Source organism: Spinacia oleracea, chromosome 2 (assembly GCF_020520425.1).
Source record: "Spinacia oleracea cultivar Varoflay chromosome 2, BTI_SOV_V1, whole genome shotgun sequence".
Lineage (NCBI taxonomy): Eukaryota > Viridiplantae > Streptophyta > Magnoliopsida > Caryophyllales > Amaranthaceae > Spinacia > Spinacia oleracea.
This window is the reverse complement of record NC_079488.1, coordinates 53,645,194-53,661,204: the sequence shown is the minus strand read 5'-3', so window position 1 is coordinate 53,661,204 and position 16,011 is coordinate 53,645,194.

The following is a 16,011-nucleotide window of genomic DNA, read 5'->3' as shown; positions in this document are numbered from 1 at the left end:
TGATCGACTTTTCCCGTCAAAAAAAAATACACGGTTTTCAAATTCTTTAATATCTGAAACTTTAAAACCGATGATCATCTCAATATGTTGTCTAAAAAGTGTAAAAAAACTGATTAGAGTATGTTTTAGTTTCAACAAACTAACCGAAAAACCTAATTAGAAATGAATTTTAAATCATATACAACGTATTTAATAAATTTGTATCTCTTGTAATCTTGCTAATATATTATGGAAGATGTTTTATCTTATGTGATTGTTGAATTCTATCTTTCCTTATGTCCTTATTAGTAAGAAAATAAGCAACTTAGGAATAGCAAGGACTTAAATAGTCCATTTGCACTTAAACGAAAGTTCAAAAACTAAACAGCACATGTCATGACCAAAATATAATTACTTGGTTAATATATAATTATTCTTACTCGTATTTCATACTCTATACTTTCTGTTAATCCAACAAATTTAATACGAAGTATAAAAAGACATTTTTTACTGAAGTAACGTGGCATTAGGATAATGCAATAAGAATTTGAGGTAGTAAAAAGAAGTAAGAACAACAATTTTACATAAGTGATGCAGGTATTTTGTCTTTTTAGGTGTTTTGATGTAAGGAAGGGAAAAGAAAAGAAACAAAACTTTGATTTGTAGGTATTTATTTCATCCGATTGGTTCATGTTTAGATGATTAGATCTATTATGCTTCTTAGTTGGGGTTTTGTGGAGTACCTTCCTTCCTATCTAATATACGGAATACTTAGTTACAAATATAATCAATACGAATAGGTGAATAGCCCATCTAGGTATGGTGGTCATATAGATAGACTTTTTGCAGATCAATTGAATGTAAAATTATACAGTAAGAGATAAAGTAATTAGACAAATACAACACCAACACAAATCTAACAAAAAACCCAATTACAAATTTGAAGCTATTATATCATAAAATCAGAAATAAATAAACAGAAAGATCCAAAATACATTTCTTTAAAAATAAATAGGACCGCAAATAGCAACTTAGGAATATGTTGTTTTACATCATTGCACTTAAAATAAAGTCGAATAATATACGGAATATGGCATAAGTATCGATTTTTTAAATGCTTCAATGCTCAAAAGCAAATAACCAATAATCACAATTATTTATCGGATGTTCATATCTCAACCGTATCTTATGACGATTTCAATTGATAATTAAAAGTGTAAAACTACGACCAAAATATATTATTTTAAAATAAGGAAAAATACCTCTCATCAAATAACCGAATTTCTTATTCTAGAAATTTGTCAATTGCTCCAAACATTTGTTCAAATACCAAACCCCTAGGTTATACTTCACCTTCAAAGAAAACTGTCGTATTAATGAAGCAATTCTTCATAGTTCATCAATGACGATTTTCAGACTGAAATCTGGAGATATATCGCATTCAAACTACTCTTCTTATTAGCAATAATGTATGGATTAATGTTTGTGTTGGTGTACTCTGTTCTTCACATGAATCACATGGCATTGACGCCCCTCTTAATCAGTTCTCCGAAGGTAGGTTTATTCAACGTCTTCGAGTATTGTATGAAGAAACTGATGGTTGTCGGGTAGGGTTTTTCAATTGATTTAATTTGAGAAACAATGCAGAACAATGATGAGGAAACCGCTGGAGGTAGATTTTCTGTGATATAATTTGTTCATTGTCCATTGTCCATGAAGGCAGGAGTAGTTTATGGGTAGTTTCTTTTACTGGGTAGGTTATATTGTACGTGGGTTTTTCTCTCTTTTTTTCTATGAAAATTCATTTGAATTTTGGATATTAGGGTGGTTTGATTGGATTTGGCGGGAGTGCATGAGATTGCTGGATTAGAGTTTTAGAGGCCTCACAATAGCCACTGACATTTTTATTATTATATAGGATATTTGTAGTACAAAGTTTTGAATTTTTTGACAAAATATTTGTAGTACGATTGTACAAATATGCATTGTGTGTAATTACAAGTCAATAGTTTTCTTATTTTAGTAAATTTATTTCTGATTTTTGAAAATAGTTTGTATATACTTTATTTATGAACTTCCTAAAGTATTTTTGTTTTTTGCGGTAACTTTTTTTTCTCTCTCTCGTGATCTCCTTGCTTGTTCCCTCATGCCATCCATCATTATCAACCTCCACCATTAAAGATTACTAATCTTATATGCACGCGATACGTGCGAGATTATGTAAAACTGTAGTATTACAACTAATCATCACAAATATGGAGTAGTAGGCAAGAAAATATGTTCTTAAAGTTCATCTAAAGAAAAATTAATCGTCCCTATTTAAAAAAAAATCTAAATGGTAACACAATTTATTCATGCGCTTATATGATTAAAAATCAAAATCGTAGTACCAGAGTAACTAAACATATTTCTCCAGCTCTTTACAATCTTAGTAATCAAACTACAATTTCTGGATGACATTGAACATCTTTCTCCAACTCTTTACGATATTTTATTGTATATACTACGACATCCAACTTAGACTCTAGGTTGCGTATCTTGATAGCACAATCTACTTGGCTGGAAACACTTGCATCGCCAAAATAAATCAATAACAAAAGATAACACATTAAAGAAGTTAGGACTGTTAAGGCATAAGGTGGCTAAATTTACCAATTTAAACCATATTAAGCAAACCCCCTGCATACACCAAAACAAACAGCAGTACCGTAGTCCAGAAACAACCAAAAGATGTGCCTAATCTGAAAAAAGTAAAACAGATGCAAGCTACCAGCCTACACTCAGCAAAAAAAACCCAGCAGCAAGCTAACAGGCTCCCAACACACCTGTTGCAAATTAAAACAGAAGCACCACCACATACTCACTATTAAGGAACTAAACAACTAATTTAGCCCTCTGAAGACACCTCAGGTAAGCTACATCCTGAATATCTTTATAATATAAGCAATTAAATGTAGTAAAGTAAAAGAAGCTTACGGTACTATATGCATAACTTGCAGCCACAATTGGAGCACACCTTGAACAATCACACGACACCCAAAACAGATCACCCTGTGTCCAATGCCACCAAAAACTTCACTATTGGCGTCCCCAATGTCACCGTTGTATAATGCAAATTGTCCATAAATTACCAAATATCATCATCAAAAGTTACTCAATTCATTTAGGGATACAAAAATTAGAAGCAGAAAAAACTACTCAGCAACCAATTAACCAAACAATAAATGAACTGCTAGTCTGCCACAACCTACCAAAATTCATCATCCATTTTATTCTTATCTGGAAAACTTAAATTATGCAGAACATCCTAAAATTATTAAAAAAATCTTCATCAGAACACTAATTTTCTCCGTGGGGAAAATCAGCAGTCAAACAGTCATGAATCAAAGAACACTACCAAGTTCATCAAAAACCATCATCAAACCCAAACTTAAATTCAACTTTTTGAAATACCTAAGAGGCTAAGACAAACTAAACATTTCAGCAAAAAGTTAACCATTTAGGGTGCGTTCTATTCACTTGATTTTCACTTATCTTATCTGAATTTATCTGAACTTAACTGAACTTACCTGAATTTATCTGAACTCATCTGAACTTACCAAAACTTATTTTAGTTATAAGTTGTACTTGGTCAACCCTTATTTTTCATGAACTTATCTTATATGAACTTATCTGAACTTAACTGAACTTATCTGAACTTATTTTTCCTAAAATAAGTGGAAATAAGGTGAACAGAACAAGGCCTTAAACCCTAATATTCAGAAAGTAAAACAGAAATGTAACACCTCGAAAATTCTCTCTTTTCTAAAATAACTTTTTAATATAAAACGTAGAGAATTATCAAGGCATTATCGCCCGTGTGAAAACGTAACGGCTTATTCAGCATTTTGCAGCGGAAAACATAAAACTAACTTTTAGGTTTATAAATAATCGATTACATATTACATCCAAAAACCAATCAACGAAAATAAGGAAATGTAAATAGTACGACAAGTTTCAAGTACAAATTAACAAACCAAGTCACTTAGCAAAACAAAAATAAATACAAGCTCTCTAATCCCGATCCCAATGATGCATCATCTTCAAACCTGTAGATGGACAATGCTTATTGATCCTTAGAGACTGCTCACCAAAATGGGTCATCACAGGATCAATAAGGCATGGCCATGATCAACACACACAAACAAAGCACGTAATCAGCAAAGCTGAGTACTACATACTAAAACAATAATAATCCTAGCATGATACTATTGAACGAACAACCCTAACATGATACTAATAAAACACGAGTAAGGGTAGACAAAACATGTTAATTTGACGACCACACTTGACTAGACTAGGCTAGAATGGACTAGAGTTTTATAACAATAACATTATTTTAATTGAAATAGTCAATGGACTGAGTTGCTACTAGAAACTTCTTCACTAAGGAAGACGAGGTACGGGCGCGACTCCGTAAACTCCAATGACCTGCGATATCGAGGGACTTTTGAATAAAATAGAACCGGTGATCAATCCGGCCCCAGAAAAAGCCATAGACGACCCATGACCCCAACTCTTGATTGTACGTCACTTTAGACGTGCACAGCCTAAAGCTATTGCTACTCAGTTTCACTTTACATGATTTACAAATTAATCTCTGTTGTGACTCAACAATCATAAAAATAACATTTATTCACGACTGTTTTTATCTTGGAATTAAGTAAGTGATCACAAAGATGTCAATCAAGACTTATTCCAATTAATCCAACCTTTCCTTTGATACTGGTCAACCCCTCTATATGGGTATAAGGTTTCAACTTACTAAACAAGGTCCCCGGCCCTTATAAAGTAGTGAAAAGCTAAAAGGGAACAATGAACAATCAATCTGAATTAATATATATAATAATCTAATGTTCCCAACCAACATGTTCACATCAATCATCTACTAACATGTTATAATTCTCATAAAGAAATTTATATGCTTAACATGTCCATCCAACAATATTAAACATGCACTTTCAACATAACCAAGTTCATCACCAATTTCAACATAACCAAGTTCATCAACACTTTCAACATGGTTTCAACAAATCACACACATTCCAAGCACACAGGTATGTACGTACCTTGTGTAAACAAACTGATAGGCCACTTTAACGAATTCAAAAGTCGCCTACAAAGAATTCTCCGCCTAAAAACAACCAATAAAATTCCCCAATCAATATCCAACAATTTACAGCAATACTAAAGTACTCTTAATACACCCTAAACATATTTTGAACCATCCCCAATATCGAAACTTAACTAAATAACCTCCAAGCATAATAACTATTAAACTAATGATCCCAAAACGTTCTAAACTCCAATAAAACATCCCTTTTAAAATTTCCAGCAATATAAAATAATTTCAAACGTCCACAAAACATAATCAAAGTTCTTAAAATCATAAAAATAATAGCTTTAATAATATATAATCATTCTATTATGATTTTAGAATATTAAAACCTTAAAAATCCATGCTTTAAAAATTAAATTCCTTATTTCAATTCAATTAAATAATCTGAAAATTAAATTTATTATTTAAACATAGTATATAATCTGAAAATATAATTTAATCATAATAACTTATAATTTACATTCAATAAACATGAATTAAATCACTAAACTAATTAAAACCCTAACTTATATATTAATCAACCAAAACCGAAAATAATTAATTACTAACATGAACACCAAATCTGAAAATTATAATTTAACTATAAAGATTAATAATTTAATTTCAAGAAACATAATTTCAAATTAATAAACTTAATTAAAATATTTAAATAACTTAGGGTTTAAGAAATAACCAAAAGGAGAGGAGGAGTGTTGGTCGGCGGACAGGGCACGGCGGGGACAGTGATGGCTTGCGGAGGTTGCACACGTGGCTGGGCGCAGCGGCGGCGACGGAGCTCGAGGCTGCTGTTGTGGCTGCGCGCAAAACCGACGCCACAAGGGGAGGAAAACAGTTAGGGAAGGACGAAAAGAGAAGAGAAAGAGAACGACGGAGGAGAAGGAGAGAGGACTACCGTGCAAGGGCAATCAGGCGACGGCAAGGGATCGCGGTGGCTGTTGGCGGCGAGTACGGTGGTGTACTTAGCGAAAAACAAAGCAACAACGATTATGGGTGTGCAAGAACCGAAACCAAAGAGTAGAGTAGATTAGAATGAAAGAGAGAGAAGGAGAATTACCGGCAGAGGAGGACAGCGCCAAGGGACGACGGTGGTCCATCGGTGGTTGATTGGCGGCTGAGAGTAAGGAGGTTGCATGGTTTGTGAGTTGTGTTTTCACGTGAAGGCTAAAGCAAGAAGAAGGGTTTGAGAGATTTTTGTGTTTTACGTGTAATAGAAAAGGGGAGGTTGTTAGGTTATGATACATATGACATTTACATAGATCATGCGGAAACAACCATTAACCCAGGAAACATATTATTTACACATAATCATATAGCATAATTAGATGCATACTCTTTGTTGCGTGCCTTCCCTAGCTGCGCCCGAACCGAACAAGAACAAGTCTTTTAGGACTCCAAGTGTCGTCCCTCCGTAGATAGTCCACAGCACGTCCGGATCCGCCTTAAGATTGACCAACTAGAATCGCCCTTAAGGTACTAGAAAATTCGGCACTTTTATGAGCAAGATGTGTTTTAATTTTCTCTCAAAAAACTCACTTTTGAATACTTTAAAACTTGTGTATAAATTATGACCCCTAGGCCTTTATTTATAGAGTTATGGAAAAGGAATCGTAATCCTAGTAGGATGCGAATTAATTGGAATTAGAATCCTACATGAATTCTATTTAATTAATTTATCCAATTAGGAATAGACATTTAATCATACACTGACTCTTGCAGATTCAGGAATCATGCATGAGCACAAACTCACACACACACGGCAGCCACAAGGGCTGCCCATGCGCGTGCGAGCAGCAGCCCGCGCATCACGGCCCACGCAGCCGTGGCCCTTGGCGCGCGCTGGGCCTGCCTTGCGGTAGGCCTGGGCGCTGCCTTGGCTGGGCTTGTGGCGCGCATGCTTGCTGGGCGATGGCCCCGGCTTCGTGCTGGGCCTTCGTCCGGCAAGCCTCGTCCGATGCTAATTCGTACGATACGCTTCCGATTAAATTTCCATTTCCGGAATCTATTTCCGATACGAACAATATTTAATATTTCCGATTCCGGAATTAATTTCCGTTTCGAACAAATATTTAATATTTCCGTTTCCGGAATTATTTTCCGATTCCGGCAATATTTCCGATTCTGACAATATTTCCGTTTCCGGCAATATTTCCGATTCTGGTAATATTTCCATTTCCAATAATATTTTCCGATACGTACCATGTTTCCGTTTCCGGCAACATCTACGACTTGGATAATATTCATATTTCCGATACGATCCATATTTCCGTTTCCGGCAATATCATCGTTTCCGGAGTATTCATTTCTTGCCTGTGACGATCTTAGCTCCCACTGAAACCAAGATCCGTCGGTTCCGAATATTCATAGATGGAGTATTTAATGCCATTAAATACTTGATCCGTTTACGTACTATTTGTGTGACCCTACGGGTTCAGTCAAGAGTAAGCTGTGGATTAATATCATTAATTCCACTTGAACTGAAGCGGCCTCTAGCTAGGCATTCAGCTCACTTGATCTCACTGAATTATTAACTTGTTAATTAATACTGAACCGCATTTATTAGACTTAACACAGAATGCATACTTGGACCAAGGGCATTATTTCCTTCAGTCTCCCACTTGTCCTTAGGGACAAGTGTGCATTTCCTAATTCCTTTGTCGCTCGATGCTTGCTCTTGAACATAAGGTAAGAGTTGTCATCCTTATTATGTCCAGAGGTGTTTCTCGGTTTCAGAGTTCAACTGATCAAATAAACAGATAATCATAGCCTATGATTCATCCGAGCACGGCCATGCATTTCACAGTTTCTAGCTCTCCGAGTGGCCTTGTACAACTTTTAAGCATCTCATCCCGATTTATGGGAGGACAATCCCAATCTTGCGATCTTGAGATTAGACTTCGTTTGATAGGTGATTACCTGAGCGTTGCCTTTATAGCCTCCTTTTACGGTGCGACGGTTGGTCAACGTCAAAGCAACCAGTTCTCAAACAAGTAATCTCAAATCACTCAGGTATTGAGGATTTAGTGTCTAATAATTTAATGAAATTTACTTATGACAGACTTTCATCTCTTACAGTAAAGTTTCATAGGTCTTGTCCGATACTAGTCTTCCCAAAGTAAGTATCTATGCAAATGATTATGACATTGCCATGTCCACATAGTTCAAGAAACAGAACTACTAGTCATCTTGCATTCTAATCGTCTAACGTTTTCTATGCGTCCAATTTTATAGAAAACTCCAATCAGGGACCATTTTCAACCTTTGACATTCAAGTTCACTTGATAGACATTTCTTAGTCACAGGACTGGTCCTGACAGTCTATCTTGAATATATCGTCAAATTGAAGGGACTCATCATTTAATAAACCACAAATTAAATGGAAAAATGAATTCCTTTCATTTATTGTGAATGATTAACCAATAATGTTTTACAAAGATTTAAACTCTAAAACTTTAAAACATTAAACAGAGACATCAAAGCCATTCTCCAATATGCTTGATTCCCATAGCTGCAGTGTGCGAGTTGTGCTTCGCTTGCGGCAGAGGTTTAGTTAATGGATCTGATATGTTGTCATCAGTTCCAATTTTGCTTATCTCGACTTCTTTTCTTTCAACGAACTCTCGTAGAAGGTGAAATCTACGAAGTACATGCTTGACTCTCTGGTGGTGTCTAGGCTCTTTTGCCTGTGCAATAGCTCCGTTATTATCACAATACAGGGCTATTGGTCCTTTAATGGAGGGGACTACACCAAGTTCTCCTATGAACTTCCTTAGCCATATAGCTTCCTTTGCTGCTTCATGTGCAGCAATGTACTCCGCTTCAGTTGTAGAATCCGCAATGGTGCTTTGCTTAGCACTTTTCCAGCTTACTGCTCCTCCGTTGAGGCAGAAGACAAACCCAGACTGTGATCTGAAATCATCTTTGTCGGTTTGGAAACTTGCGTCCGTATAGCCTTTAACAATTAATTCATCATCTCCACCATAGACCAGGAAGTCATCTTTGTGCCTTTTCAGGTACTTCAGAATATTCTTGGCAGCAGTCCAATGCGCCTCTCCTGGGTCTGACTGGTATCTGCTCGTAGCACTGAGTGCGTACGCAACATCCGGGCGTGTACATATCATAGCATACATTATTGAACCAATCAATGATGCATATGGAATCCCACTCATTCGTCTACGCTCATCAAGTGTTTTTGGGCACTGAGTCTTGCTTAGAGTCATTCCATGAGACATGGGTAGGTAGCCTCGCTTGGAGTCCGCCATCTTGAACCTATCAAGCACCTTATTGATATAAGTGCTTTGACTAAGTCCAATCATCTTTTTAGATCTATCTCTGTAAATCTTGATGCCCAAAATGTACTGTGCTTCTCCTAGATCCTTCATCGAAAAACATTTCCCAAGCCAAATCTTGACAGAGTTCAACATAGGAATGTCATTTCCGATAAGCAATATGTCGTCGACATATAATACTAGGAAAGCAATTTTGCTCCCACTGACCTTCTTGTATACACAAGATTCGTCCGCGTTCTTGATGAAACCAAAGTCACTGACTGCTTCATCAAAACGTATATTCCAGCTCCTGGATGCCTGCTTCAATCCGTAGATTGACTTCTTTAGCTTGCATACCTTTTTAGCATTCTTTGGATCCTCAAAACCTTCAGGCTGTGTCATAAACACAGTTTCTGTTAAAACGCCGTTTAAGAAAGCAGTTTTGACATCCATCTGCCATATTTCGTAATCGTAATATGCAGCGATTGCTAACATTATTCGAATAGACTTTAGCATTGCAACTGGTGAAAAGGTTTCATCGTAATCCACACCGTGGACTTGCCTGTAACCTTTTGCAACCAATCTAGCTTTGAAAACTTCAAGTTTCCCATCCTTGTCCTTTTTCAGTTTGAAAACCCATTTGCTTCCAATGGCTTGGTAGCCATCTGGCAAATCGACCAAATCCCATACTTGGTTTTCAGACATGAAGTCTAATTCAGATTGCATGGCTTCTTGCCACTGCTTGGAGCTAGGGCTCGTCATAGCTTGCTTGTAAGTCGCAGGTTCATCACTTTCAAGTAATAGAACGTCATAGCTCTCGTTCGTCAAAATACCTAAGTACCTTTCCGGTTGAGATCTATATCTTTGCGATCTACGCGGGGTAACATTTCTAGATTGACCATGATTCTCACCAGATTCTTCTAAAGATCTCTGAGTTTCATCCTGAATGTCATCTTGAGCATTCTCTAGAGTTTGTTGTTCGACTCGAATTTCTTCGAGGTCTACTTTTCTCCCACTTGTCATTTTGGAAATGTGATCCTTCTCCAAAAAGACACCATCTCGAGCAACAAACACTTTGTTCTCAGATGTATTGTAGAAGTAATACCCCTTTGTTTCCTTTGGATAGCCCACAAGGATACATTTGTCAGATTTTGGATGAAGTTTGTCTGAAATTAATCGTTTGACGTATACTTCACATCCCCAAATCTTAAGAAAATACATATTTGGAGGTTTTCCAAACCATAATTCGTATGGAGTCTTTTCGACAGCTTTAGACGGAGCTCTATTTATAGTGAGTGCAGCTGTATTTAGTGCATGTCCCCAAAATTCTAATGGAAGTTCGGCCTGACCCATCATTGACCTGACCATGTCTAGCAAGGTTCTGTTCCTCCGTTCTGACACACCGTTCCATTGTGGTGTTCCAGGAGGAGTCAATTCTGATAGAATTCCACATTCTTTCAGATGGTCATCAAATTCATAGCTCAGATATTCACCGCCTCTATCAGACCGCAGTGCCTTAATCTTCTTGCCTAATTGATTCTCTACTTCACTCTGAAATTCCTTGAATTTGTCAAAGGATTCAGACTTATGCTTCATTAGGTAGACATAACCATACCTACTGAAGTCATCAGTGAAAGTGATAAAGTAGCTGAAACCACCTCTAGCATTTGTACTCATTGGTCCACATACATCTGTATGGATTAAACCCAATAGTTCATTTGCTCTTTCTCCGACTTTAGAGAAAGGTTGCTTTGTCATTTTGCCAAGTAAACATGATTCGCATTTACCATAATCCTCTAAGTCAAATGGTTCTAGAATTCCTTCTCTTTGAAGTCTTTCTAAGCGTTTCAAGTTTATATGGCCTAATCGACAATGCCACAGATAGGTGAGATCTGAATCATCCTTTTTGGCCCTTTTGGTATTTATGTTATATACTTGTTTGTCGTGATCTAATAAATAAAGTCCATTGACTAATCTAGCAGATCCATAAAACATCTCTTTAAAATAAAACGAACAACTATTGTCTTTTATTATAAAGGAAAATCCCTTAGCATCTAAGCAAGAAACTGAAATGATGTTTTTAGTAAGACTTGGAACATGGAAACATTCTTCCAGTTCCAAAACTAGCCCGGAGGGCAACGACAAATAGTAAGTTCCTACAGCTAATGCAGCAATCCGTGCTCCATTTCCCACTCGTAGGTCGACTTCACCCTTGCTTAACTTTCTACTTCTTCTTAGTCCCTGTGGATTGGAACATAAGTGTGAGCCACAACCAGTATCTAATACCCAAGAAGTTGAATTAGCAAGTATACAGTCTATAACGAAAATACCTGAAGATGGAACGACTGTTCCGTTCTTCTGATCTTCCTTTAGCTTTGGACATTCTCTTTTGTAATGGCCTATTCCATCACAATAAAGACAGCTTGATGTGGACTTGTCCTGCTTTGATTTAGCATTGCCCTTGGACTTTCCACCTTTCTTGAATGGTCTCTTTCTAGCCTTGAGTAAATCTTTGGCTTCACAGTCCAGTACTATTTCAGCCTTTCTGACAAGGTGAATAAATTCTGCAACTGTTTCTTCTCTTGGTTCACTTAGGTATTGTTGCTTGAAGCGACCAAACCCACTGTGTAGTGAATTGAGCAAGACAGAGACTGCCATCCTTTCGCTTATTGGTGTTCCTAGTAGACTTAGGCGATCAAAATATGAACACATAAGATCCACATGGAACCTCAGTGGGACGCCTACCCTCTGTTTGGTGCGAAGGAGCTGAACATGTGTTTCTTGGACCTCCATCCTATAACACCTGTTGGGAGAACTAACCTTTAGCCCAGACATTGATTCAATCAACTCATGGACGTTCAGGTCCCTGTCCTCCGTACTTCCACGACAGATATCCCTCAGATTCTTGATGAGCGTAAAAGGTTCATAAGCTACAAACCTTCTAGCCCAATCATCAGGGATATTGTTCAGCATGAGACTCATAACCTTTTTGAGATCCGCATCCCAGGCGTAAAATCTCTCAGGGGTCATGTCTCTGGCATAGTAGCTTGGCATGGGATGTGATAGTACATACTCAAGTCCATTGAGTTTGACTATTTCAACTAGCTTAGCTTCCCATTCAAGAAAATTTGTCAGGTTCAGCTTGACCATAAGCTCAGAACCCATGATGATGTTTTGATTGTTGTTTGCCATATTAAAAACTACAATTGAAAAGAATAAACAAATAAATAACCATTCACAGTTTCTCTTAATAAACTTAAATTCTAGCATACATGCATAATTCAATGTTTATTAAGCATTTTATTCAAGTTATGTGTTCCGGCAGGTGTGAATAAAATGATTCCAAGATCCTAAAATCATTGAAGAACTAAGCACAGTTTGTCGACTTAATCCTAGAACATCTTAGGTAAGCAAAAGCCTTTTGCTAATAGTCTAGAAACTATTCTTGGTTGATAGGTACGTCTAAGAACTTATTAGGTAAACCTATCGAATTTGCCACGACATAAAAGGACTCCTTACTTATATCGTTGAGTTTCACCAAAACTAACATGTACTCACAATTATTTGTGTACCTTGCCCCTTTAGGACCAATAAGTAACACCTCGCTGAGCGAAAAACTATTACTAGATTGATGTAAAGGATATCCAAGCAAGTGTATATTTTGGCATGGCACCTTTTAACTCAATTTTTAAGTTTGGAACTTAAGGCTCTTACTATGTTGGTTAGATTTTAAGTGAACTAAAATCCTTAATCATGCAACATAATCAAGCTTTTGATCTCATGCATTTTAAGACATATTTAAAGCAATAAATAACTTAAAACATGCATAAGATATTTGTGATCTAGTATGGCCCGACTTCATCTTGAAGCTTTGACTTCAAAGTCCGTCTTGAAAATCTCCGTGGGAGGCACCATTTTCTTCAAATAGGATAAGCTATAACTAATTACAACTATTTGATGGTTCGCAGACCATATTTGAATTGAAAAATAACTTTGGTACTTTAGACCAATTACATTCAAATTAATGGTACGCAGACCATATTTTCTATCCTATTTGGGCCATACTAGTCACTTCATAACCTGCAAAACAGTACATATACAATATATACCATTCACCCATTCATTATCATGAATGGCCCACATAGCTGGTTAGTAAAACACATTATGCATCACGTAAACATTTGCAGCAATTAATCAAGGGCACCAATAATCTACCAATTATTCAGTCCTTATTAATTCTAATCGAGTTGTTTTAACCTTAAGGATTTGTAGACCTAATCAAGAGTTTATGACTAAAAAGCGCTCCCACTCAAACCAATAAATTCATATGCTTTACTAATTTTAAACATAAAATTGTATTTCTAGTCTAACCGGAAACATACAAATTTAATCAAAATTTAAAGCTCATATAAATTTATAATTAAATCCAAAAATTTAATTTAATTTCAGTCGCATTTAAATTAATTCATGATTTTAATTTTAGTAAAATAATTAGAATAAATTCCATTTATTATAATTATAATATTCAAAATTAAAATCCAAGAAATTAATTCAAATTATTAATTTTAAAATTAATTAAAATTACGTGAACTGAAATTTTCAAATTAAACATTCAAAACGATCTAATCGTAACGCAAACACCCTACGCGTTGCACGCCCATGGGCCGTACGCACACAGCCATTGCTGGCCATGTGCGCGCAGCCCATGCGCTCGTCGCATAGCTGCTGCTGTCCTATCGCAAGCCTCCGCACAGCGCCCCATCGCACGCGAGCTATCGCTCGCAGTGCGCGCGCGCGAGATCGCTCGCTGGGCGCGCTGGCTCGCTCGCTGTGCGCGCGAGCCATCGCTCGCTGGGGCGCGACATCGCTCGCTGGGCGAGTGACATCGCGCGCTGCGCGCGCGAGCCATCGCTCGCTGGCGCGCGACATCGCTCGCTGGGCGAGCGACATCGCGCGCTGCGCGCGCGAGCAGTGCTGGGCGCAGCGCTCGTGGCACGCGAGCTTGCGCTCGCTGCGCGCGAGGCTGCGCGCACTTGTGCGAGGCAGCGCGCGTTGTGGCGCAGCTCGCTTGCTGCCCACACGCGACTGCCTTGGCTCGCCCTTCGCCCATGCCCATTCGTTCATTGCTCGTGGCACACGACACAAGGCAGGGCTGCTGCCTTGTGCTCGTGCACTACGCCCTTGCTCATTGCATTCGTGCCGCACGGGCGACGAGCTCCCTTGCTCGTCGTCGCATGCCCGCATTATACAACACCCCTTAAGGGTAACACGAAGCGTCCATTGCTTCGTGCGTGCAAGTTATTTGAACGAATCGCATAAAATTCAAAATTTATATTTAAAATTAATGACAAATTAATAAATATTATTAATTTCATAATTTTAGGGCGAAAAAATCGAAAATTTATTATCCAATTGATTTCCGATTGATATGGATTCAAGTCTAGGTCATAAAAATTTAAAATTTATCGTAAATTTACAATTTTTATGGTGGTTTTTAATCATAGGTTTCTAATTAAATTACAATTAATTATGAAAATCAAATTAATTCTAAATTATTCTAATTTTCAACAAATTAATCATAATTACAAATTAGATTGCATAATTAACAAGACTAGGCATTCAAACTTGTTAAACATATGCAGTAGGTCAATCAAAAATTCAAGATTTATCAACAGGAATCGCAAATATTTAATTTAACATCTTAAATTTACGAAATTTTGCATTCGAAAAACTAAAACCTTCGAAAAGTCATAGTTAGGCTTCGAATTTGAGAATTCTGGGTTCGGCAGAAAAATACCATTTTTGTCAAAATTTTAGAATGCCTTTTACATGCGGAATTGACACAAAAATCACTCAATTCGGATGAGTAACGAAGAAACTGCCGAAAAACTGCGTACGTATAATTAAATAAACGCAATTTGCAATTAATTAACAATTACGAAAATTAATCACCCCTTTTAATTCTTGCAAATTTGTAATATTTAACCATGTTCATGCAATTTAGATTATGAAAATAATAAGGGGCTCGTGATACCACTGTTAGGTTATGATACATATGACATTTACATAGATCATGCGGAAACAACCATTAACCCAGGAAACATATTATTTACACATAATCATATAGCATAATTAGATGCATACTCTTTGTTGCGTGCCTTCCCTAGCTGCGCCCGAACCGAACAAGAACAAGTCTTTTAGGACTCCAAGTGTTGTCCCTCCGTAGATAGTCCACAGCACGTCCGGATCCGCCTTAAGATTGACCAACTAGAATCGCCCTTAAGGTACTAGAAAATTCGGCACTTTTATGAGCAAGATGTGTTTTAATTTTCTCTCAAAAAACTCACTTTTGAATACTTTAAAACTTGTGTATAAATTATGACCCTTAGGCCTTTATTTATAGAGTTATGGAAAAGGAATCGTAATCCTAGTAGGATGCGAATTAATTGGAATTAGAATCCTACATGAATTCTATTTAATTAATTTATCCAATTAGGAATAGACATTTAATCATACACTGACTCTTGCAGATTCAGGAATCATGCATGAGCACAAACTCACACACACACGGCAGCCACAAGGGCTGCCCATGCGCGTGCGAGCAGCAGC